Here is a 24,327-nt window from a genome sequence, read left to right as displayed (position 1 = left end):
CAGCAGCGGGTCTTATAGTCACGCCCCTAGCGGTGTCAACGAGCAGCGAGCATCACCCCGGGTTCAGTACGAATACGATTTCACTACACCCCTTATTTTATATTGTTTGGAATTTTCTACAAGCTATGGAATGCCCCTTATTTTATATTGTTTGGCATTTTCTCCAAGCTATGGAATGCCCCTTATTTTATATTGTTTGGCATTTTCTACAAGCTATGGAATGCCCCTTCTTTTCTATTGTTTGGCATTTTCTCCAAGCTATGGAATGCCCCTTATTTTATATTGTTTGGCATTTTATCCAAGCTATGGAATGCCCCTTCTTTTCTATTGTTTGGCATTTTCTGCAAGCTATGGAACGCCCCTTATTTTATATTGTTTGGCATTTTCTACAAGCTATGGAATGCCCCTTATTTTATATTGTTTGGCATTTTCTACAAGCTATGGAATGCCCCTTCTTTTCTATTGTTTGGCATTTTCTCCAAGCTATGGAATGCCCCTTCTTTTCTATTGTTTGGCATTTTCTCCAAGCTATGGAATGCCCCTTCTTTTCTATTGTTTGGCATTTTATCCAAGCTATGGAATGCCCCTTCTTTTCTATTGTTTGGCATTTTCTCCAAGGCATGGAACACCCCTTATTTTATATTGTTGGCATTTTCTGCATGCTATGGAATATCCCTTATTTTATATTGTTTGGCATTTTCTACAAGCTATGGAATGCCCCTTATTTTCTATAGTTTGGCATTTACTACAAGCCATGGAATGCCCCTCATTTTCTATAGTTTGGCATTTTCTCCAAGGCATGGAACGCCCCTTATTTTATATTGTTGGCATTTTCTGCAAGCTATGGAATATCCCTTATTTTATATTGTTTGACATTTTCTCCAAGCTATGGAATGGCCCTTCTTTTATATTGTTTGGCATTTTCTCCAAGCTATGGAATATCCCTTATTTTATATTTTTGGCATTTTCTACAAGCTATGGAATATCCCTTATTTTATATTGTTGGCATTTTCTGCAAGCTATGGAATATCCCTTATTTTATATTGTTTGGCATTTTCTCCAAGCTATGGAATGCCCCTTATTTCATATTGTTGGCATTTTTTGCAAGCTATGGAATATCCCTTATTTTATATTGTTTGGCATTTTCTCCAAGCTATGGAATGCCCCTTCTTTTATATTATTTGGCATTTTCTCCAAGCTATGGAATGCCCCTTATTTTATATTGTTTGGCATTTTCTACAAGCCATGGAACGCCCCTTATTTTATATTGTTTGGCATTTTCTACAAGCCATGGAACGCCCCTTATTTTATATTGTTTGGCATTTTCTACAAGCTATGGAATGCCCCTTATTTTATATTGTTTGGCATTTTCTACAAGCCATGGAATGCCCCTTATTTTATATTGTTTGGCATTTTCTACAAGCCATGGAACGCCCCTTATTTTATATTGTTTGGCATTTTCTACAAGCCATGGAACGCCCCTTATTGTATATTGTTTGGCATTTTCTACAAGCCATGGAATGCCCCTTATTTTATATTGTTTGGCATTTTCTACAAGCTATGGAATGCCCCTTATTTTATATTGTTTGGCATTTTCGACAAGCCATGGAACGCCCCTTATTTTATATTGTTTGGCATTTTCAACAAGCTATGGAATGCCCCTTCTTTTCTATTGTTTGGCATTTTCTCCAAGCTATGGAATGTCCTTTATTTTATATTGTTTGGCATTTTCTCCAAGCCATGGAATGACGCTTCTTTTCTATTGTTTGGCATTTTCTTCAAGCTATGGAATGCCCCTTATTTTATATTGTTTGGCATTTTCTACAAGCTATGGAATGCCCCTCATTTTCTATTATTTGGCATTTTCTACAAGCTATGGAATGTCCCTTATTTTCTATTGTTTGGCATTTTCTACAAGCTATGGAATGCCCCTCATTTTATATTGTTTGGCGTTTTCTACATGCCAGGGAACGCCCCTTATTTTATAGTTTGGCATTTTCTACAAGCTATGGAATGCCCCTTATTTTATATTGTTTGGCATTTTCTACAAGCCATGGAACGCCCCTTATTTTATATTGTTTGGCATTTTCTACAAGCTATGGAATGTCCCTTATTTTCTATTGTTTGGCATTTTCTACAAGCTATGGAATGCCCCTCATTTTCTATTGTTTGGCATTTTCTACAAGCTATGGAATATCTCTTATTTTATATTGTTTGGCATTTTCTACAAGCTATGGAATGCCCCTTATTTTATATTGTTTGGCATTTTCTACAAGCTATTGAACGCCCCTTATTTTCTATTGTTTGGCATTTTCTACAAGCTATGGAACGCCCCTTATTTTATATTGTTTGGCATTTTCCACAAGCTATGGAATGCCCCTTCTTTTATATTGTTTGGCATTTTCTACAAGCTATGGAACGCCCCTTATTTTCTATAGTTTGGAATTTTCTACAAGCTATGGAATGCCCCTCATTTTATATTGTTTGGCATTTTCTACAAGCTATGGAATGCCCCTTCTTTTCTATTGTTTGGCATTTTCTCCAAGCTATGGAATGTCCTTTATTTTATATTGTTTGGCATTTTCTCCAAGCCATGGAATGACGCTTCTTTTCTATTGTTTGGCATTTTCTTCAAGCTATGGAACGGCCCTTATTTTATATTGTTTGGCATTTTATGCAAGCTATGGAATGCCCCTTATTTTCTATTGTTTGGCGTTTTCTACAAGCCATGGAACGCCCCTTATTTTATAGTTTGGCATTTTCTACAAGCTATGGAATGTCCCTTATTTTCTATTATTTGGCATTTTCTACAAGCTATGGAATGCCCCTCATTTTCTTTTGTTTGGCATTTTCTCCAAGCTCTGGTGCCCCTTATTTTATATTGTTGGCATTTTCTACAAGCCATGGAATGCCCCTCATTTTCTATTGTTTGGCATTTTCTACAAGCTATGGAATGCCCCTTATTTTATATTGATTGGCATTTTCTACAAGCCATGGAACACCCCTTATTTTATATTGATTGGCATTTTCTACAAGCTATGGAATGCCCCTTCATTTATATTGTTTGGCATTTTCTACAAACCATGGAACGCCCCTTATTTTATATTGTTTGGCATTTTCTACAAGCCATGGAACGCCCCTCATTTTCTATAGTTTGGCATTTTCTCCAAGGCATGGAACGCCCCTTATTTTATATTGTTGGCATTTTCTGCAAGCTATGGAATATCCCTTATTTTATATTGTTTGACATTTTCTCCAAGCTATGGAATATCCCTTATTTTATATTTTTGGCATTTTCTGCAAGCTATGGAATATCCCTTATTTTATATTGTTGGCATTTTCTGCAAGCTATGGAATATCCCTTATTTTATATTGTTGGCATTTTCTGCAAGCTATGGAATATCCCTTATTTTATATTGTTGGCATTTTCTGCAAGCTATGGAATATCCCTTATTTTATATTGTTGGCATTTTCTCCAAGCTATGGAATGGCCCTTCTTTTATATTGTTTGGCATTTTCTCCAAGCTATGGAATATCCCTTATTTTATATTTTTGTCATTTTCTGCAAGCTATGGAATATCCCTTATTTTATATTGTTGGCATTTTCTGCAAGCTATGGAATATCCCTTATTTTATATTGTTTGGCATTTTCTCCAAGCTATGGAATGCCCCTTATTTCATATTGTTGGCATTTTTTGCAAGCTATGGAATATCCCTTATTTTATATTGTTTGGCATTTTCTCCAAGCTATGGAATGCCCCTTCTTTTATATTATTTGGCATTTTCTCCAAGCTATGGAATATCCCTTATTTTCTATAGTTTGGCATTTTCTACAAGCTATGGAATGCCCCTTATTTTCTGTAGTTTGGCATTTTCTACAAGCTATGGAATGCCCCTTATTTTATATTGTTTGGCATTTTCTACAAGCCATGGAACGCCCCTTATTTTATATTGTTTGGCATTTTCTACAAGTTATGGAATGCCCCTTTTTTTCTATAGTTTGGCATTTTCTACAAGCCATGGAACGCCCCTCATTTTCTATAGTTTGGCATTTTCTCCAAGGCATGGAACGCCCCTTATTTTATATTGTTGGCATTTTCTGCAAGCTCTGGAATATCCCTTATTTTATATTGTTTGGCATTTTCTCCAAACTATGGAATGCCCCTTCTTTTATATTGTTTGGCATTTTCTCCAAGCTATGGAATATCCCTTATTTTATATTTTTGGCATTTTCTGCAAGCTATGGAATATCCCTTATTTTATATTGTTGGCATTTTCTGCAAGCTATGGAATATCCCTTATTTTATATTGTTTGGCATTTTCTCCAAGCTATGAAATGCCCCTTATTTCATATTGTTGGCATTTTCTGCAAGCTATGGAATATCCCTTATTTTATATTGTTTGGCATTTTCTCCAAGCTATCGAATATCCCTTATTTTCTATAGTTTGGCATTTTCTACAAGCTATGGAATGCCCCTTATTTTATATTGTTTGGCATTTTCTACAAGCCATGGAACACCCCTTATTTTATATTGTTTGGCATTTTCTACAAGTTATGGAATGCCCCTTTTTTTCTATAGTTTGGCATTTTCTACAAGCCATGGAACGCCCCTTATTTTATATTGATTGGCATGTTCTACAAGCTATGGAATGCCCCTTCATTTATATTGTTTGGCATTTTCTACAAGCCATGGAACGCCCCTTATTTTATATTGTTTGGCATTTTCTACAAGCCATGGAACGCCCCTTATTTTATATTGTTTGGCATTTTCTACAAGCTATGGAACGCCCCTTATTTTATATTGTTTGGCATTTTCTACAAGATATGGAATGCCCCTCATTTTCTATTGTGAGACATTTTCCACAAGCTATGGAATGCCCCTCATTTTCTATTGTTAGATATTTTCCACAAGCTATGGAATGCCCCTCATTTTCTATAGTTTGGCATTTTCTACAAGCTGTGGAATGCCCCTTATTTTATATTGTTTGGCATTTTCTACAAGCTATGGAATGCCCCTCATTTTCTATAGTTTGGCATTTTCTACAAGCTGTGGAATGCCATTTATTTTATATTGTTTGGCATTTTCTACAAGATATGGAATGCCCCTCATTTTCTATTGTGAGACATTTTCCACAAGCTATGGAATGCCCCTCATTTTCTATAGTTTGGCATTTTCTACAAGCTGTGGAATGCCCCTTATTTTATATTGTTTGGCATTTTCTACAAGCCATGGAATGCCCCTTATTTTATATTGTTTGGCATTTTCTGCAAGCTATGGAACGCCCCTTATTTTATATTGTTTGGCATTTTCTACAAGCTATGGAATGCCCCTTATTTTATATTGTTTGGCATTTTCTACAAGCCATGGAACGCCCCTTATTTTATATTGTTTGGCATTTTCTACAAGCTATGGAATGCCCCTTATTTTATATTGTTTGGCATTTTCTACAAGCCATGGAACACCCCTTATTTTATATTGTTTGGCATTTTCTACAAGCCATGGAACGCCCCTTATTTTATATTGTTTGGCATTTTCTACAAGCTATGGAATGCCCCTTATTTTATATTGTTTGGCATTTTCTACAAGCCATGGAATGCCCCTTATTTTATATTGTTTGGCATTTTCTACAAGCCATGGAATGCCCCTGATTTTATATTGTTTGGCATTTTCTACAAGCTATGGAATGCCCCTTATTTTATATTGTTTGGCATTTTCGACAAGCCATGGAACGCCCCTTATTTTATATTGTTTGGCATTTTCTTCAAGCTATGGAATGCCCCTTCTTTTCTATTGTTTGGCATTTTCTCCAAGCTATGGAATGTCCTTTATTTTATATTGTTTGGCATTTTCTCCAAGCCATGGAATGACGCTTCTTTTCTATTGTTTGGCATTTTCTTCAAGCTATGGAATGCCCCTTATTTTATATTGTTTGGCATTTTCTACAAGCTATGGAATGCCCCTCATTTTCGATTGTTAGACATTTTCCACAAGCTATGGAATGCCCATCATTTTCTATAGTTTGGCATTTTCTACAAGCTATGGAATGCCCCTTATTTTATATTGTTTGGCATTTTCTACAAGCTATGGAATGCCCCTCATTTTCTATTGTTTGGCATTTTCTACAAGCTATGGAATGTACCTTATTTTCTATTGTTTGGCATTTTCTACAAGCTATGGAATGCCCCTCATTTTATATTGTTTGGCGTTTTCTACACGCCAGGGAACGCCCCTTATTTTATATTGTTTGGCATTTTCTACAAGCTATGGAATGTCCCTTATTTTCTATTGTTTGGCATTTTCTACAAGCTATGGAATGCCCCTCATTTTCTATTGTTTGGCATTTTCTACAAGCTATGGAATATCTCTTATTTTATATTGTTTGGCATTTTCTACAAGCTATGGAATGCCCCTTATTTTCTATTGTTTGGCATTTTCTACAAGCTATTGAACGCCCCTTATTTTCTATTGTTTGGCATTTTCTACAAGCTATGGAACTCCCCTTATTTTATATTGTTTGGCATTTTCCACAAGCTATGGAATGCCCCTTCTTTTATATTGTTTGGCATTTTCTACAAGCTATGGAACGCCCCTTATTTTCTATAGTTTGGCATTTTCTACAAGCTATGGAATGCCCCTCATTTTATATTGTTTGGCATTTTCTACAAGCTATGGAATGCCCCTTCTTTTCTATTGTTTGGCATTTTCTCCAAGCCATGGAATGACGCTTCTTTTCTATTGTTTGGCATTTTCTTCAAGCTATGGAACGCCCCTTATTTTATATTGTTTGGCATTTTCTGCAAGCTATGGAACGCCCCTTATTTTATATTGTTTGGCATTTTCTACAAGCTTTGGAATATCCCTTATTTTATATTGTTGGCATTTTCTGCAAGCTATGGAATATCCCTTATTTTATATAGTTTGGCATTTTCTCCAAGCCATGGAATGCCCCTTATTTTATATAGTTTGGCATTTTCTCCAAGCCATGGAACGCCCCTTATTTTATAATGTTGGCATTTTCTGCATGCTATGGAATATCCCTTATTTTATATTGTTTGGCATTTTCTACAAACTATGGAACGCCCCTTATTTTATATAGTTTGGCATTTTCTCCAAGCCATGGAACACCCCTTATTTTATATTGTTGGCATTTTCTGCATGCTATGGAATATCCCTTATTTTATATTGTTTGGCATTTTCTACAAGCTATGGAATGCCCCTTATTTTCTATAGTTTGGCATTTACTACAAGCCATGGAATGCCCCTCATTTTCTATAGTTTGGCATTTTCTCCAAGGCATGGAACGCCCCTTATTTTATATTGTTGGCATTTTCTGCAAGCTATGGCATATCCCTTATTTTATATTGTTTGGCATTTTGTCCAAGCTATGGAATGGCCCTTCTGTTATATTGTTTGGCATTTTCTCCAAGCTATGGAATATCCCTTATTTTATATTTTTGGCATTTTCTGCAAGCTATGGAATATCCCTTATTTTATATTGTTGGCATTTTCTGCAAGCTATGGAATATCCCTTATTTTATATTGTTTGGCATTTTCTCCAAGCTATGGAATGCCCCTTATTTCATATTGTTGGCATTTTTTGCAAGCTATGGAATATCCCTTATTTTCTATAGTTTGGCATTTTCTACAAGCTATGGAATGCCCCTTATTTTCTGTAGTTTGGCATTTTCTACAAGCTATGGAATGCCCCTTATTTTATATTGTTTGGCATTTTCTACAAGCCATGGAACGCCCCTCATTTTCTATAGTTTGGCATTTTCTCCAAGGCATGGAACGCCCCTTATTTTATATTGTTGGCATTTTCTGCAAGCTATGGAATATCCCTTATTTTATATTGTTTGGCATTTTCTCCAAACTATGGAATGCCCCCTTCTTTTATATTGTTTGGCATTTTCTCCAAGCTATGGAATATCCCTTATTTTATATTTTTGGCATTTTCTGCAAGCTATGGAATATCCCTTATTTTATATTGTTGGCATTTTCTGCAAGCTATGGAATATCCCTTATTTTATATTGTTTGGCATTTTCTCCAAACTATGGAATGCCCCCTTCTTTTATATTGTTTGGCATTTTCTCCAAGCTATGGAATATCCCTTATTTTATATTTTTGGCATTTTCTGCAAGCTATGGAATATCCCTTATTTTATATTGTTGGCATTTTCTGCAAGCTATGGAATATCCCTTATTTTATATTGTTTGGCATTTTCTCCAAGCTATGGAATGCCCCTTATTTCATATTGTTGGCATTTTCTGCAAGCTATGGAATATCCCTTATTTTATATTGTTTGGCATTTTCTCCAAGCTATGGAATGCCCCTTCTTTTATATTATTTGGCATTTTCTCCAAGCCATGGAATATCCCTTATTTTCTATAGTTTGGCATTTTCTACAAGCTATGGAATGCCCCTTATTTTATATTGTTTGGCATTTTCTACAAGCCATGGAACACCCCTTATTTTATATTATTTGGCATTTTCTACAAGTTATGGAATGCCCCTTTTTTTCTATAGTTTGGCATTTTCTACAAGCCATGGAACGCCCCTTATTTTATATTGATTGGCATTTTCTACAAGCCATGGAATGCCCCTTATTTTATATTGATTGGCATTTTCTACAAGCCATGGAACGCCCCTTATTTTATATTGATTGGCATTTTCTACAAGCTATGGAATGCCCCTTCATTTATATTGTTTGGCATTTTCTACAAGCCATGGAACGCCCCTTATTTTATATTGTTTGGCATTTTCTACAAGCCATGGAACGCCCCTCATTTTCTATAGTTTGGCATTTTCTCCAAGCTATGGAACTCCCCTTATTTTATACTAGCTGAGGTACCCGGCTTCGCCCGGGTTGAATAAGAATAATACAAATATATGATGAAAAGAACATGTATATTTTAGAGCAATTTCACAGTACATTTCCTACATGACATGACGTTTTTTCAATTTTCAATTTCTCAAAACCTCTGGGTATGCAACATTTCTGGTTTTCTTACTTGGTGCCAAGACATAAAGATTGCTTGGTTTTTCAACCCTCGAGTAGCCCACGTACAGCTGGCCATGGGCAAGCACTTGTTCTGTGAAGTTCAGGTCTACAACCTTCATTGATTGCCCCTGCGCCAGAAATATGTCTTGAAATATTCCTGAAATAAGTTGTTGACCTTTTGGCCTATGTTGACCTCAAAAATAATTGGTGGTTTAATTCAGTGATCTGATGTGCAAATCCTCTTCAAATTTCAAGTCAATTAGATGAAAATTGACGATTTTAGAAATTTGGCCGATATTGATATTTTCACCTTTAGACCTCAAAAATAATTGGTGGTTGAATTAGGTGACCCGATATGCAAATCCTATCCAAATTTCAAGTCAATTGGATCAAAATGTAGGGTTTTTAAAACTTCACCTTAAGTTGTTGACCTTTGGCCTATGTTTACTTTTTGGCCTATGCTGACCTCAAAAAGAATTGGTGGTTCAATTTCAGTGACCTGATATGCAAATCCTCTTCACATTTCAAGTCAATCAGATGAAAGTTGAGGATTTTAGAAATTTGAAATTGTTGTTGACTTTTAGCCTATGTTGCTCTTTTGGCCTATGGTGATCTCAAAAATAGTTGTTGGTTGAATTCAGTTTGCTGATATTTTTTTATATTTTTTTTTATTTTATTTTTTTTGTATACAAGATCGAGGCTCGTGAAAGAGCGAACATTAATCACACAGAAAGACAAACAGACACACAAAACAAATAACATCGGGAGCGGAAGACAAGATGGGGAGAGAGGGGGAAGGACACAAACACAACATTTGAGAGCAGGGACCGAGAGACATGGAGACATCGAGAGAACTGTGGGAGGGAGAGGGCTTTGGGGGGGAGGCATGGGAAGGGGGTGGGGGATGATGGGAGAGGTATAAAACATATGGACACTGCCAAGACTTCCAGGAAAGAAGTTGGAATTTCAAACAAGGTGGATCTGGGGTGAATTAGTGGGGGTAGAAAAGATCAAGGTTTTGGATGGGGGAAGATAAGAGATGGTGGTGAACAGCTGTTTTGAAGACCTGGAGGGAGGAGTGTGATTGAAGTGAATGTGGGAGTTTGTTCCAGAGGCGGGAGAAAAGAGGCATGAAAGAGTGAAGGTGAGCAGAGAGCCGAGATTTCGGCAGTTTAACCATCAGAGGGTGGCTGGCAGATCTTGTGCGACCTGTAGGAATATTTGGGGGACAGAGCACAGAGAGAGCTGGGGGAGCAAGGCCGGAGAGGAGTCGGTAGAAGACAGAAAGACCACCTACCTGCCTGCGGTGAGTGAGTGAAAGGCCCTCAGAGATAGCTTCATCGCGGGAGATTCCAATGATTCTGAAAGCTTTGGATTCAACAGCGTGAAGCCGAGCCAGGTGTGAGGCAGGAGCACCAGCCCATAGGGGAGAACAGTATTCCATTGAGCTGCGGATGAAAGCCTTGTATGTGGTGAGGAGCTCAGGTGTGCCTAGGAAGGACTTCGCACGACGGAGGATGCCCAGTCGGCGACTGGCTTTGGAGGCCAGCTTGGAAATGTGGTTTTCCCAAGAAAGATCATGGCAGATGGTGAGACCCAAAAGCTTGAGCAACAGAACTTCTTGGAGAGGATTGTTGAGAAAGTAGATGGGAGGGTTGTCCAGTCGATCTTTTCGGAGAGACATAGTAAGAGTGTGAGATTTGTCAGGATTGAAAGACATGTTCCACATGTTTGACCAGTCTGTGATTTTGTCCAGGTCTTCAGAGAGTGAGGAGGCTGCAGACTGCCGATCTGAGGGAAGAGGAATGGAGCGGCAGAGAGTGGAGTCATCAGCAAAGAGATACAGAGGATTTTCCAGAGAGTCGGAGAGATCATTGATAAAGACCAGAAAAAGCACAGGGCCCAGCACACTGCCTTGGGGAACTCCAGCCTGAACGGGAAGGGGAGATGAGAGAAATCCATTCAGGGCCACACGTTGACTACGACCAGAGAGGAAGTCCGCAAGCCATGCATGGAGATTTCCATGGATACCATAGGAGGAGAGTTTGGTGAGCAGAGCTGGGTGCCAGACCGTATCGAAGGCACGTGATATGTCAAGGGAGACAGCTCTGATTTCCTGTTTGGCATTGAGGACCTCCATCCATTGTTGAGACAGCAGAAGCAGCATGTCCAGAGTAGAGTGACCTGGTCTGAAACCAAATTGATGATCAGAGATCAAGCCATTGGAGAAGAGGAAAGATTTCATATCCGAAGCAATGATGGATTCCATGACTTTGCTGATAATTGGGAGCGGGCTGATTGGTCTGTAGTTGCAAGGATCTGTTTTTGCACCTTTTTTGTGTAAAGCGGTAATGTTTGCTGATTTCCAGGATGCTGGCAGATGACCTTGAGCAAAGGATAGGGTGAAAAGAACAGAGAGAGGGTGAGATAGAGCGGCAGAGCAGGATTTTAGGACCCGTGGGCTGATGCCATCTGGTCCAGTTGCAGAATCAGAGTCGAGGTTTGACAAAAACTCCTCCACCTTGTCAGGAGAGAAGGTCACAGAGTCCAGGAGCAGTTTGGTTCGACTGGGAAAGGTGGGAACAGAGAGAGATGGGTTTGGGACTAAGGATTTTGAGGCAAACACAGAGTTGAGGCATTCGGCTTTGTCACGTGCGATGTCAACTGTGTGGCCATTTGAGGTAAGGGAGGGGATGGAGGGGGAACAAACACCAGAAACGGATTTGACCAGACGTCACCAGGATTTGGAGGAAGGAGACAGGTTTGAGAGTTCATTCTTGAGTGAGGAGAGATAGTGCTTCCTGGCACTCCTGAGGGTAGACACACACTTGTTCCGAGCTTGGTGGAAGGAACTGAGATTTCCTTCAGTTGGATTAGCCTTCCAAGAGGCAAAGGCAAGTTGTTTCAGGGCAACTGCCTCACCACAAGATTCAGTGTACCATGGACGGGAGGAAGGGTAAGACAACTGAAGGCGAGATGGGATAAATCTGTGCATGAGAGAGATCAGTTTGCTTTGGAAGAATTCCCAGGAAGAATTGATGTCAGAGGCAGTGGAGATGGGAGACCAATCCAGACGATTGATGGCTGCTTGAAGACCGTCCCAGTCGGCCTGAGTGAAATGCCAGACTCGCCGACGCTGAGGAGGCTCTCTGAGAATGGCCAGAGAGATGTCCACTTTGACAAGCACATGATCAGAAGAACCGATTGGAGCAGAAGAAGAGCAGCAGACATTAGCAGGGAAGTTAGTCATAACCAAGTCTAGAAGAGAAGATACTCCATTGGCTGAGATCCGGGTCGGGAAATTGACAGATTGTGTCAATCCCAGTGAGTCACAGAAGTCCTTTGCTGAGGTGCCATGACTGGTGAGAGAGGAACCCACACCCAACCAGGTGGCATGATGACAATTGAAGTCACCACATATGAGGAAGAGAGAGTTGGGATGAGTGGATAGAAGTTGGTCCATGTTGTCAGACAGTGAATTGTAGATGGAGTCATCACTGTTTGGGGGACGGTACAGAACACATATGAACAAAAGGTGGGAGCGGAGAGGAAGCCGTAGCCAGAGGTACTCCTGGGGGTGAGGAGGAGAGAGGGCAGTGCAAGGAGAGTGAGGAAGAGAGTTTTTGATAAAGATAGCCACCCCACCACCAGGCCGAGGCTCAGGTCTATCATACCGGAGGAGGGAGTAACCAGGAAGAGATATTAAGGAATCAGAGACATCTTGAAGGAGGAAAGTCTCTGTTAAGCAGATCAAGTCTGGATTGTCAGAAGCAACCTGTATGGAGAGATCAGTCAGGTTTGAGCGAAGGCCCCGGATGTTTGAGGTCCATACCGTTAATGAAGAGAGAGGGGGAGCATCGGGTACAGGACAGGGGAGGGGAGGAGTAGGGTAAGATGAAGGATGCGAGGGGGAGGTAGGGAGAGCAGTTGTTAGTGTGTCAGCGATTGCAGAAGAGTTCCAAGAAAGGGAAGGATGAGGAGGATGAAAGGTTTGAAGGTGAAGGGATGAGGCACAGAGAGGGGTTGTTTGAGGGGGGGCAGAGGAAAGAAGAAGGTTGGGGGGGGGTGGAGGTATGAGATAGAAGGGAGACGAAGTGGGGAGGAGGCAGCTTTGAGGAGGAGGGGGGAGGAGGGAGAATTGGAGAGGAATGGTATGGGGGGAGATTTGAATGGGAGGGGTTGGGGGGGAGTTTTGAAGGGGAGGAGTGAGGGGGGAGTTTAGGAGGGGAAGGGCAAGGGGGGAGTTCAGGAGTGGAAGGGCAAGGGGGGAGTTCAGGAGTGGAGGGGTAGGGGGGGAGTTTAAGAGTGGCGGGGCAAGGGGGGAGTTTAGGAGTGTAGGTGCAAGGGGAGGGATTTGGATGGGAGGGGCAAGAGGGGAGTTTAGAAAGTGGACGATTAATGAAAGACGAACATTGAAAACAAATTGGGTTTGTTGTGATTTTCAAGTTAGCAATCCGTTCAGAATGATGGAGGGGGGATGGAATGAATGTGAATTTAGACCATGTAGTGAGGGAGACGTATAAGATATTGAATTTCTTTTTTTTGAGGTGGAAAGAGTTGGAGAGGAAATTGAGAAAAGCCTTTTAAATAGGAAGAAAAACAGCGTGTTGTAAAATACCACTGAGTAAAACACTGAAGGGGAAAGGTTATACATATTTAAATAATATTTAAACAGAACCGTGAACAATCTTATGTGCACAAAAATACCAACGGGGGGAGAGCCGAGAGGGACCACCACGATTCACGTGAAGGGCAAACGGTGGATATGTAAATCCCATTCAAATTTCAAGTGAATCGGATGAAAATTGAGGATTTTAGAAACTAAAAAAAAAAGTGGTTGACCTTTGGCCTACGTTGACCTTTTAGCCTACGCCGATCTCAAAAATAGTTGGTGGTTTAATTCAGTAAGCCGATATGTAAATCCTATTCAAAGTTCAAGTCAATAGGATGAAAATTCAGGATTTTAGAATTGAGGCTGACGACTGTTGAGAAACTCAGTTGGGAGGTTTACTGCCTGATCTGCATGTCACTTTGTCAAGAGAATCATAATTTCTTTCATGACCGGGCAGCGAACGTCATTATGTGCGACATTACGTCACTCCTACGGACGTGAAAACATTTGTTTTCCTTAAAAATATATTTAAAATAAATAAAATAGTACATAAATTAACAATAAAACAAGCTAAAAAACAATTTAAAATACAATAAAAAGCACATTTAAAATATAGAAATATGTACGTACAGTATACTGTACGTACGCGCAACCGCTGATTCTCATTCAAAACAGAGGCGACATACAGTATTCCTTTACTGTGTCTGTGTTAGCCATGGGTCCAAAGAAGGATAATGCTAGTGTTTCCAAGCGTAATGTGGTTACGATGGACGACAAGGTAAATCTGATTAAAAGGTATGGAAAAGGTGGGAAAGTGTCGGTGATAGCGCATAGACCTTATCGCGAATCGGAACCGCAATGCGTCATGGGAGCGGAAAGGGGCAATAGCGCCGCCACAAACTACACCATGGAATTGCAGCTGGCGCGGTTTTTTAAACCATTGATATTAAAATAAAAAATAGCCTATAACCACCGGAATTTTATGCTGATTCCGAATCTGTGTCTAAAACTTTTCTCCGATGTGTAGTTCTTGAGTTATAAGTGGACATCCAGACAGACACACAGACACTCCTCCTTTATATATAGAGATTGTTTGGCATTTTCTACAAGCCATGGAACGCCCCTTATTTTATATTGTTTGGCATTTTCTACAAGCCATGGAACGCCCCTTATTTTATATTGTTTGGCATTTTCTACAAGCTATGGAATGTCCCTTATTTTATATTGTTTGGTATTTTCTACAAGCCATGGAACGCCCCTTATTTTATATTGTTTGGCATTTTCTACAAGCCATGGAATGCCCCTTATTTTATATTGTTTGGCATTTTCTACAAGCCATGGAACGCCCCTTATTTTATATTGTTTGGCATTTTCTACAAGCCATGGAACGCCCCTTATTTTATATTGTTTGGCATTTTCTACAAGCTATGAAACGCCCCTTATTTTATATTGTTTGGCATTTTCTACAAGCTATGGAATGCCCCTTATTTTATATTGTTTGGCATTTTCTACAAGCTATGGAATGCCCCTTATTTTATATTGTTTGGCATTTTCTCCAAGCTATGGAATGCCCCTCATTTTCTATTGTTTGGCATTTTCTGCAAGCTATGGAACGCCCCTTATTTTATATTGTTTGGCGTTTTCTACAAGCCATGGAACGCCCCTTATTTTATAGTTTGGCATTTTCTACAAGCTATGGAATGTCCCTTATTTTCTATTATTTGGCATTTTCTACAAGCAATGGAATGCCCCTCATTTTCTATTGTTTGGCATTTTCTCCAAGCTCTGGTGCCCCTTATTTTATATTGTTGGCATTTTCTACAAGCCATGGAATGCCCCCCATTTTCTATTGTTTGGCATTTTCTACAAGCTATGGAATGCCCCTTATTTTATATTGTTTGGCATTTTCTACAAGCTATGGAATGCCCCTTATTTTATATTGTTTGGCATTTTCTACAAGCTATGGAATGCCCCTCATTTTCTATTGTTTGGCATTTTCTACAAGCTATGGAATGCCCCTTATTTTATATTGTTTGGCATTTTGTCCAAGCTATGGAATGCCCCTCATTTTCTATAGTTTGGCATTTTATACAAGCTATGGAATGCCCCTTATTTTCTATTGTTTGGCATTTTCTACAAGCTATGGAACGCCCCTTATTTTATATTGTTTGGCATTTTCTACAAGCTATGGAATTCCCCTTATTTTATATTGCTTGGCATTTTCTACAGGCTATGGAATGTCCATTATTTTATATTGTTTGGCATTTTCTACAAGCTATGGAATGCCCCTTATTTTATATTGTTTGGCATTTTCTGCAAGCTATGGAATGCCCCTCATTTTCTATTGTTTGGCATTTTCTACAAGCTATGGAACGCCCCTTATTTTATATTATTTGGCATTTTGTCCAAGCTATGGAATGCCCCTCATTTTCTATAGTTTGGCATTTTCTACAAGCTATGGAATGCCCCTTATTTTCTATTGTTTGGCATTTTCTACAAGCTATGGAACGCCCCTTATTTTATATTGTTTGGCATTTTCTACAAGCCATGGAACACCCCTTATTTTATATTGTTTGGCATTTTCAACAAGCCATGGAACACCCCTTATTTTATATTGTTTGGCATTTTCTACAAGCTATGGAATGCCCCTTATTTTATATTGTTTGGCATTTTCTACAAGCCATGGAACGCCCCTTATTTTATATTGTTTGGCATTTTCAACAAGCCATGGAACACCCCTTATTTTATATTGTTTGGCATTTTCTACAAGCCATGGAACGCCCCTTATTTTATATTGTTTGGCATTTTCTACAAGCCATGGAACACCCCTTATTTTATATTGATTGGCATTTTCTACAAGCTATGGAATGTCCCTTATTTTCTTTTGTTTGGCATTTTCTACAAGCTATGGAATTCCCCTTATTTTATATTGTTTGGCATTTTCTACAAGCTATGGAATTCCCCTCATTTTCTATTGTTTGGCATTTTCTACAAGCTCTGGAATGCCCCTCATTTTCTATTGTTTGGCATTTTCTACAAGCTATGGAATTCCCCTTATTTTATATTGATTGGCATTTTCTACAAGCTAAGGAATGTCCCTTATTTTCTTTTGTTTGGCATTTTCTACAAGCTCTGGAATGCCCCTCATTTTCTATTGTTTGGCATTTTCTACAAGCTATGGAATTCCCCTTATTTTATATTGTTTGGCATTTTCTACAAGCTATGGAATGCCCCTCATTTTCTATTGTTTGGCATTTTCTACAAGCCATGGAACGCCCCTTATTTTATATTGCTTGGCATTTTCTACAAGCTATGGAATGCCCCTTATTTTATATTGTTTGGCATTTTCTACAAGCTGTGGAATTCCCCTTATTTTATATTGATTGGCATTTTCTACAAGCTAAGGAATGTCCCTTATTTTCTTTTGTTTGGCATTTTCTACAAGCTCTGGAATGCCCCTCATTTTCTATTGTTTGGCATTTTCTACAAGCTATGGAATTCCCCTTATTTTATATTGTTTGGCATTTTCTACAAGATATGGAATGTCCCTTATTTTCTTTTGTTTGGCATTTTCTACAAGCCATGGAATTCCCCTTATTTTATATTGATTGGCATTTTCTACAAGCTAAGGAATGTCCCTTATTTTCTTTTGTTTGGCATTTTCTACAAGCTCTGGAATGCCCCTCATTTTCTATTGTTTGGCATTTTCTACAAGCTATGGAATTCCCCTTATTTTATATTGTTTGGCATTTTCTACAAGCTATGGAATGCCCCTCATTTTCTATTGTTTGGCATTTTCTACAAGCCATGGAATGCCCCTTATTTTATATTGCTTGGCATTTTCTCCAAGCTATGGAATGCCCCTTATTTTATATTGTTTGGCATTTTCTACAAGCCATGGAATGCCCCTCATTTTCTATTGTTTGGCATTTTCTACAAGCTATGGAACGCCCCTTATTTTATATTGTTTGGCATTTTCTACAAGCTATGGAATGCCCCTCATTTTCTATTGTTTGGCATTTTCTACAAGCCATGGAATGCCCCTTATTTTATATTGCTTGGCATTTTCTACAAGCTATGGAATGCCCCTTATTTTATATTGTTTGGCATTTTCTACAAGCCATGGAATGCCCCTTATTTTATATTGTTTGGCATTTTCTACAAGCCATGGAATGCCCCTTATTTTCTATTGTTTGGCATTTTCTACAAGCTATGGAACGCCCCTTATTTTATATTGTTTGGCATTTTCTACAAGCCATGGAATGCCCCTTATTTTATATTGTTGGCATTTTCTACAAGCCATGGAATGCCCCTCATTTTCTATTGTTTGGCATTTTCTACAAGCTATGGAATGCCCCTTATTTTATATTGTTTGGCGTTTTCTATAAGCTATGGAATGTCCATTATTTTATATTGTTTGGCATTTTCTACAAGCCATGGAACGCCCCTTATTTTATATTGTTTGGCGTTTTCTACAAGCTATGGAATGCCCCTTATTTTATATTGTTTGGCATTTTCTACAAGCCATGGAACGCCCCTTATTTTATATTGTTTGGCATTTTCTACAAGCTGTGGAATATCCCTTATTTTATATTGTTTGGCATTTTCTACAAGCCATGGAACGCCCCTTATTTTATATTGTTTGGCATTTTCTACAAGCTATGGAATATCCCTTATTTTATATTGTTTGGCATTTTCTACAAGCCATGGAACGCCCCTTATTTTATATTGTTTGGCATTTTCTACAAGCTATGGAATATCCCTTATTTTATATTGTTTGGCGTTTTCTACAAGCTATGGAATGCCCCTTATTTTATATTGTTTGGCATTTTCTACAAGCCATGGAACGCCCCTTATTTTATATTGTTTGGCATTTTCTACAAGCTGTGGAATGCCCCTTATTTTATATTGTTTGGCATTTTCTACAAGCCATGGAACGCCCCTTATTTTATATTGTTTGGCATTTTCTACAAGCCATGGAATGCCCCTTATTTTATATTGTTTGGCATTTTCTACAAGCCATGGAACGCCCCTTATTTTCTATAGTTTGGCATTTTTACAAGCTCTGGAATGCCCCTTATTTTATATTGTTTGGCATTTTCTACAAGCCATAGAACGCCCCTTATTTTATATTGTTTGGCATTTTCTACAAGCTATGGAACGCCCCTTATTTTATATTGTTTGGCATTTTCTACAAGCCGTGGAACGCCCCTTATTTTATATTGTTTGGCATTTTCTACAAGCTATGGAATGCCCCTTATTTTATATTGTTTGGCATTTTCTACAAGCCATAGAACGCCCCTTATTTTATATTGTTTGGCATTTTTACAAGCTCTGGAATGCCCCTTATTTTATATTGTTTGGCATTTTCTACAAGCCATAGAACGCCCCTTATTTTATATTGTTTGGCATTTTCTACAAGCTATGGAATGCCCCTTATTTTATATTGTTTGGCATTTTCTACAAGCCATGGAACGCCCCTTATTTTATATTGTTTGGCATTTTCTACAAGCCATGGAACGCCCCTTATTTTATATTGTTCGCATTTTCTACAAGCCATGGAATGCCCCTTATTTTATATTGTTGGCATTTTCTACAAGTTATGGAATGTCCCTTATTTTCTATAGTTTGGCATTTTCTCCAAGCTATGGAAACAGACGTTGCTGAAATTTCGAACCTGTTACCTCGACGTACAAAGCATTTACTTCTCAAATTTGCAGCCGAATTCATCCAGTAGAAGCCGAGAAACGAATTTTCAGTCCCCATGTTAAAGTTGCATGCAGAGAAACGATCCCATATAAAGGGAGGAGCGATTTGTGCCTCCTTTGATTGGAAGTGCTGATGCTAAAAGTAAACATAGGGACAATATCCCTGGTGCTCACCTGGTGGAATAAACAGTATACTGCACCGACTAAGGGTATTTTAAACCAATTTCAATGCTTGCTGGAAGACAGGGCAGCATGTCGAATCATCGTGACATAATCATAAGACTATAAACAAACAAAGAAAAAAATACCTATTTTGGGGGGCAGCCCACCCTGCCCCAACCCCGTGTACTTCCTGAGACCCCAATTTTTCTAATGCCTTCAACAAACATTGGTACATCATGGGTCATTGAGGATGTGGTGAAGTTTCATCGAAATTGTTTGTGTAGTTTCTGAGAAGAGAGCAAATACCTATTTTGGAGGGCAACCCCCTGTAAATCCCTAAAGGGGCAGATTTTTTTTAATACCATGAACAAACCTTGGTACAACACGGGTGATGAAGGTTGTGGTCAAGTTTCATTGAAATTGTGTGTGTAGTTTCTGAGGAAAAAGCAAATTCCTATTTTGGGGGGTTAAACCTGGATCCACTTTGACCCCTAGTAAACCTCCTTAGACCCCGATTTTTTAAAATGCCGTGAACAAACTTTAGTTAGTCACAACACAACAAATATAATTTGTGCCAAATTTGGTCACAATCCCATCAGCGGTTTCGGAGAAGAAGTTTCACGGACGGATGGACAACGCACCATCGCATAAGCTCACCTGAACTTCGTTCCAGGTGAGCTAAAACAGAAACTGTCAAACTTTGGACACATCATGAGTGCAGAAAACGAAAGTCTGTCGAAATCGACCATGCTGGGTACAGCTAAGGGAAGAAGAGGAAGAGGCCTGAGGCAGACATGGTCCGTGCTGGATGGATGGGGTAATGGCTGCCCCCAAGTGGTCTCTGCTCGAGCTTTGGGGAGCAGGACAGCGATGTTTGGAGAAATCTCATCGTCAGCGTCACCAGAAGTTGCACGTGACTTAAAATAAATGAATTACTGAATGATAAAATAAGATACTTTCGACAAATGAATGAATAAATAAATAAATGAAAAACGAATGAACGACAAAATAAATGAATGATCTTAATGTCACCAGACCACGACTTGACCGAAGTAGGTAACAATTTTCCATAAAAAATATTTGAATCCACAAAATTCCAAAACCTTTTGACGTGCGTCATGCCAATATTATTGGATACATTTTCGGGTTGTACTTGTACTTGTAGGCCTACTCATTTTCGATTCGACGCTCCAGAGTCCAGACGGACGCGACAGATTGAAAGCAGCAAAAAATATAACTCCCCGTAATCCGGACTGACACAAAGTTGGGGGTTAAAAAGGTTGCTTGCCTTTTCCGTTGGGATGTACGCAATTTGTCGATGTGCCTTCCCCAAGGATCGGGGTCCGGGGATCGGGCGCAAAAATGGGCGCGGCCTATTATCGCGTTGTGCGTGACATGGGCGTGGCTTACCATCGGGACGTGCGCAAAATGTACCGTCTGCAAAATGGGCGTGACTTATTATCGCGTTGTGCGTGCTTGGGCGTGGCTTACTATCGCGCCGTGCGCAAAATGGATGTGGCTTATTATCGCGTTGAAAGTGACATAGGCGTGGCTTGCTATCGCGCCGTTCGCAAAATGGGCGCGGATTATTGCCGCGATGTGCCAATCGGCGTGGATTGTGTCGTGCGCAAAGGGGATTTTTGACCGCATCAAAAAAATGTTATTTGCCTCGTCGTCCGCAAATATGGGCGTGGTTTATTATCATGTCGTGCGCAAAATGGGTGTGAATGTCGGGTCGTGCGCAAAAATGGGTGTGGCTTAATATCGGGTCGTGCGCAAAAATGGGTGTGGCTTAATATCGGGTCGTGCGCAAAAATGGGTGTGGCTTAATATCGGGTCGTGCGCAAAAATGGGTGTGGCTTAATATCGGGTCGTGCGCAAAAATGGGTGAGGCTTAATATCGGGTCGTGCGCAAAAATGGGTGTGGCTTAATATCGGGTCGTGCGCAAAAATGGGTGCGGCTTGTGCAACCTTTGCCCTGTTCCTCTGTACTATTCACAATGTACTCTCCGTGTTCTATCTCGTGGAGCAAATATTTAAACTTTTAAAGGATATGAACGAGGTCGATAAGACGTAATGGGGGGACAGTTTATATACATATGTCACCAGGAAAGTATTTCCTTTTTGAACCAAATCCAAAGTGTGAAAAGTTTTGTTTTATTGATACATAATTATATTTTAACCAATCTCGGTTTTATTGTTGCGTTTTTAAAAAAAAGCAGACTCGATGGTGTAATTGTTAGAGCTTCTGCTTCGAGCCTGGGAGGTTTAAACACTGGCTGAGTAATCGCAAAGGGTTAACAAATGGAAAGTGCTGCTTACTTGTGTTACATTCAAAATTTAAAATAATTAATTGGAACCAGCGAAACATCCACGGAATGTAAAATCACACTTCAAGTCTTCAAAGTTCAAAATGAGTAATGGGGGCATCGCAACAGTGGTACAGCTGTACCCGCAGAAAACGATGCGACCAAGCAGCCACATGCTGCACACAAACCACCACCAATCATGACTATTTTCTTTTCTCCGCATGGGTTGTAATAAAAACTTACCTTTCTTTCATGAGAGATGGCGTGTTGTTCAGTTTTTTTATGTACAAAAACTCAGGTGTCCTCTTGATTGTACAAAAGTTTTATGTGGGCGGTTTATAATAAACCGCTGCCTCGATCACTCGCAAAAAAAAAATCATGCATTTAACCTCATTTCCTCTGCATGGGTTGTAAACATAACGTACCTTTCTTTCCTCAAAACATACCTTCATGACACTCGGTAGAGCGCGTACCTCCGCCAGGCTGAACAGTTTACATTTTGAATCCCACTGATACGTTTTGTATCCCGGGTCTGGATCTGGACCTGAACCAAAGTCTAATCGGCTTGTTCTTGTCACCGAAGCAACTCATCCCCCAAGGTTCATCCGAATCCATCCATAACTTTTTGAGATATCGTGCTATGAATCGTTTTTAGCCCCGTCTCTCAATGGTGATCAAGAAACAAAATGTTGACCTTTTGGCCAATGTAGACCTCAAACATAATTAGTGGTTGAATTCAGTGATCTGATATGCAAATCCTCTTCAAATTTCAAGTCAATCAGATGAAAATTTAGGATTTTAGAAATTTCATCTAAGTTGTTGACCTTTGGCCTATGTTGACCTTTTGGCACATGTTGACCTAAACAACGATTGGTGGTTGAATTCAGTGATCTGATATGCAAATAGTTTTCAAATTTCAAGTCAATCCGATGAAAATTGACAATTTTAGAAATTTGGCCTATGTGGACCTTTTCACCTTTAGACCTCAATAAATAATTGGTGGTTGAATGAAGTGACCAGATATGCAAATCCTCTTCAAATTTCCATTCAATTGGATGAAAATTGAGGATTTTAGAAATTTGACAAAGTTGTTGACCTTTGGCCTATGTTGAACTTTTGGCCAAAGTTGACCTCAAAAATAATTGGTGGTTGAATTAATTGACCTGATATGCAAATCCTTTTCAAATTTAAAATCAATCGGATGAAAATTGACGATTTTAGAAATTTGGCCTATGTTGACCTTTTCACCTTTAGACCTCAAAAAATAATTGGTGGTTGAATGAAGTGACCAGACATACAAATCCTGTTCAAATTTCAAGTCAATCAGATGAAAATTGAGGATTTTAGAAATTTCACCTGTTGTTCACCTTTGGGTTGACCTTTTGGCACATGTTGACCTTAACAAATATTGTTGGTTGAATTCAGTGATCTGATATGCAAATCCTTTTCAAATTTCAAGTCAATCAGATGAAAATTGACGATTTTAGAAATTTGGCCTATGTTGACCTTTTCACCTTTAGACCTCAAAAAATAATTGGTGGTTGAATGAAGTGACCAGATATGCAAATCCTCTTCAAATTTCAAATCAATCGGATGAAAATTGAGGATTTTATAAATTTCACCTAAGTTGTTGACCTTTGGCCTATGTTGACCTTTTGGCACATGTTGACCTAAACAAATCTTGTTGGTTGAATTCATTGACCGGATATGCAAATCCTGTTCAAATGTAAAATCAATCGGATGAAAATTTAGGATTTTAGAAATTTCACAAAGTTGTTGACCTTTGGTATATGTTGACCTTTTGACCTTTTGACCTCAAATCAATGGGCTTCTTCCTTATGGTAAGCTCTATAATTTGGTGGAGTTTCGTAAAGAGCGGTTTAAAATTGTGACATGTAGACGGTTGACTTACAGACAAATAGACAAATAGACAGACAAACAGACAGACAGACAGAATAAGGCACAAAACCAACCAATATACTGTACTTGACAAATCTTCGATTTTCGCAAGTTACAAACAGACCCAGGGGTTAAAGCTTCATCTCTGTCCACCTTCGGTGGTGGAGGTGTGACCCTCTCTGAAATGCTGACGCTCAAGGATCAAGGGAACGTTATTTATTTCAAATAGCGAGGACGTTGTGATTTTATTCCAGGATTTTTCCAAACCAAATTTATTACCATTCAACTTGTATACACTTCAGATATGAATGAATATACATATACAGTACACGTGACGTGCCCTGTGCATGATACGCGCCTTATTCACCGCTTACATTAGTCGAGAATGGCATTAAAGGTTAAATGTACTTGGAAATCCGATTTACGGTGTACGAAATTGTCACGTTGGTACAAATCAGCCAATGAGAGAAAGTCTTCTACAAATAATATGTTTAATGTGTTATTCTCCGCGAGTGAGTTTTATCTCAATAACTATTTGTTCTAACATACGTTTTCGTACAGGCACGAACTGTTTACGTTCACGTGGCACCCCCACCCTCCGGTGGGCAGTAACGAGGGCGTGGCCAGAATGCC

General features: G+C 39.2%; 1 protein-coding gene across 5 annotated transcripts in view; it reads right to left on the bottom strand.

The window, feature by feature from the left end:
• GGCT (gamma-glutamylcyclotransferase) overlaps positions 1–22,368 on the bottom strand; it is a 110,586-nt gene extending 88,218 nt beyond the window's left edge. The window contains exon 1 of one of the 5 annotated variants that reach the window (XM_078784156.1): positions 22,242–22,368. The gene's annotated coding sequence lies outside the window, so the exon portion shown is untranslated. Of the gene's footprint in view, positions 1–20,774; positions 20,908–22,241 lie in introns of those variants that run through there. The other 4 variants (XM_078784157.1, XM_068102188.2, XM_068102189.2 and 1 more) reach the window with 4 other exon arrangements.
• Between the last annotated feature and the right edge of the window lie 1,959 nt (positions 22,369–24,327).

Source organism: Myxine glutinosa, chromosome 9 (assembly GCF_964187855.1).
Source record: "Myxine glutinosa chromosome 9, kmMyxGlut1.1, whole genome shotgun sequence".
Taxonomy (NCBI): domain Eukaryota; kingdom Metazoa; phylum Chordata; class Myxini; order Myxiniformes; family Myxinidae; genus Myxine; species Myxine glutinosa.
The sequence above is the reverse complement of the archived record's forward strand: the minus strand, read 5'-3'. Positions and strand labels throughout refer to the sequence as shown.